This window comes from Fundulus heteroclitus, chromosome 8, assembly GCF_011125445.2.
Source record: "Fundulus heteroclitus isolate FHET01 chromosome 8, MU-UCD_Fhet_4.1, whole genome shotgun sequence".
NCBI lineage: Eukaryota > Metazoa > Chordata > Actinopteri > Cyprinodontiformes > Fundulidae > Fundulus > Fundulus heteroclitus.
Genome location: NC_046368.1, coordinates 34454841 through 34457835, shown reverse-complemented (window position 1 = coordinate 34457835; position 2995 = coordinate 34454841). Strand labels below are relative to the sequence as shown.

General features: G+C 52.4%; 1 long non-coding RNA gene across 1 annotated transcript; it reads left to right on the top strand.

The window, feature by feature from the left end:
• Nucleotides 1–1323: 1323 nt before the first annotated feature.
• LOC118563992 lies at nt 1324–1823 on the top strand. Its single transcript, XR_004931583.1, has 2 exons — nt 1324–1672; nt 1745–1823. It is a non-coding gene; the product is annotated as an uncharacterized LOC118563992 (long non-coding RNA).
• The last annotated feature ends 1172 nt before the right edge of the window (nt 1824–2995 follow it).

Genomic DNA, 2995 nt, shown 5'->3' with positions numbered 1-2995 from the left:
CGAGTGTTCTCTATCGGACTATCTCTGAGATGCAATCTGCACACACAGAGGGGGTTTTCATTATTGCTGGGGATTTTAACCAGGCAAATATGAAAACTGTTCTTTCTCATTTCTACCAACATGTGGATTTTGCAACTCGGGGAGAGAACACTCTAGACTTAGTTTATACAAATATTAAAGGTGCATTCAGGGCAGCCCCCCGCCCCCACCTGGGCTCTTCAGACCATCTCTCCGTGATGCTAATTCCTGCATACAAGCCAATGCTGATCAGAGCTAAACCTACAGCGAGGCAGGTGAGGGTGTGGACTGAGGGAGCCATGGAAGCACTCCAAGACTGTTTTGAATGCTCTGACTGGGACATGTTCAAAGCTGCAGCAACTTATGAGGACAAGATCGACATCGATGAGTACGCCATGACTGTGTCAGCCTACATCAACAAATGCATTGATGATGTCAGCACCACCACGACCATCATCACCCGAGCCAACCAACGACCCTGGATTACTGTGGAGGTCCATTAAGTGCTAAAGTACGGAACTCAGTCTTCAAGTCATCCCACAGCACCTGGTGGGACAACTGGGACATCTGGGCTTCAGCACACCCCTTCACAACTGGCTGCTAGACTTCCTCACCAACAGACCTCAGTCAGTCCGGGTCAAACAGATCACTTCTGATGTCATCACCCTGAGCACGGGCTCCCCTCAGGGCTGCGTCCTGAGCCCCCTGCTGTTCACCCTGATGTCACCAACTGCGTCCCCAGGTTCACCACAAATCACATTGTGAAGTTTGCAGATGACACAACGGTGGTGGGCCTGATCAGAGAAAACAACGACCAGGACTACAGAGAGGAGGTGGAGCAGCTGGTGGACTGGTGCAGAGTCAACAGCCTGATCCTGAACATGGAGAAGATGAAGGAGATCAGGAGACTTCAGGAAGAACCGGCCTCACCACGCTCCACTGCTCATCAACAGCTCAGGTGGTCAGCAGCACCAAGTTCCTTGGGGTGCACATCACAGACAACCTCACCTGGTCTGTGAACACCACATCACTGGTGAAGAGGGCACCAGTGATGTGGTCCTGCGGAGGATGAGGAGAGCACACCTGCCCCCGCCCATCCTCACGACATTGTACAGAAGCACCATAGAGTGTAACGTTTCTGGCACTGGAGCTGCTGATTGCAATCAGCACACCTGTGTCTGTCTCCGCCCTGGCTGCTTAAAAGCTCTGCTCCTCGCAGCCTCCAGGGCCAGAACGTCTCTAGCCATACGGTGAGCGCTTCAAGCCTTCTTTTTGAATTCCTGTCTGCCTGTCAGTCTCTCGACCTGTTTTGCCTCTGTTTTTGAAAACCTGTCTGCCCCTTTTGGATTTGTCTGCCTGCCTGGGTCCTGCCTGTCAGCCTCAGAGAACTGGACTGCCTCACCGTGTTTCTGACCCTAGCCTGTCCGTGAGTAAAAACGAGTTCGCCTGTCCCCTGTCCGTCTGTGCCTTCTGGATTGTGACCTGGACCTGGACCTGGACGGTCTGTTGGATTCTCCCTTGGAAACCGCTGCCTGAGTTAAACGGATTTCCCCCTGACAAAGACCCGGACCGGACCTGGACAAAGAGCCCTGGATAACCCCCTCTCGGACGCCTTCAACATAAGGAGTCAGAGCTCTACCCTCAGCACGTCCAGGTTAGTGACCCTACTTCTCTCTCACCAACCTGTCAATATCTGCTGGTCACTAACCTGCGACTCTGCCTTCAGGAGCGGCCAGTCGCAGAGTGCGAGCCGAGCCAGGGGACCGCGCCGCCAGCGTCAAAATAAAGACTGTTAATATTTTGTACTCACTTGTTTTCGGGTATTTCTTGGGTCCTCCTAAATTCATCACATAGAGAGCATTCTGACCAGCTGTCTCTCTGTGTGGTGTGGAGGCTGCAGTGCCTCTGACTGGAAGAACGTGAGGAGAGTGGTTAGGACAGCAGAAGGGATCATCGGGGCTCTTCTTCCCTCCATAAAATACATTTCATCTCAGCGCTGTGTGTCCCGAACCCGTAACATCATCAGGGACCCCTCACACCCCCACAATGGACTGTTATCCCTGCTGCCCTCTGGGAAGAGGTTCCGCAGCATCCGCTGCAGGTCCACCAGGTTCTGCAGAAGCTTTTTCCCTGCTGCCATAAGAATGTTGAACTGCTGTTGACCTGCTGTTGAACGGCTGAACTACAACCCATAAACTCTGCACAACATTTGCATATTTGCACACTTTGCATCATTGCATCTCCATCTAGCATTATAATATGCTGCCGAACTCTTAGTCCTTAAAAGCATCCTTGCACAAATGCCCTTGCACAATCCAATTCTGCACATTCAATGGTTTGTATACTGTGACCTTCTCCTGCATTGTTTACATTTCAATTGTTTTTTATAGTGTATTTTAAATCTATGTTTACTTTTAAATCTCTGCTGCACCTAAAACTGTAATCTAACTTATACTGCTATTTACAAAGCTGTATGCAACGAAATTTCGTTCTGTACGCACTCTGTGCATACAAAATGACAAATAAAGTTGTCTTAGTCTAAGTCTAAGACCCCTAGGAAATCCTCCAGCCACCGCAATGCCGAAGCCCCCAGGAGCTGCAGGGGCGAGCCCGTGGGCTCCGCCAGCAGCCAGCTATGCTGAAGTGGCACCGGCCATGGGCCCCAGGGGTGCCCCACCCCCCGGCGCGAGCCCTGGCCGAACAGGACCCCCGAAACAGCCGCCAGGAATGGGCCGGCACCCACCTGGGAATCCACCCAGAAACCCAAGGGCCGCCAATGCACCAGCGGGCCAAGGCGCCAGCCAGCGGAGGGGGGCAGGACGGGGGGGGGGGGGGGGGGGGGGGGATTGGGAGCGGTTCGGACTCGAGCCTGGCAAAAAAAAAATAAAATAAATAAATCTCATTCACACTATCCCACCCTAGTGCCCCACTCACCACACACAGACTTTAAAAAAATAAATAAATGGGGACGACGCCG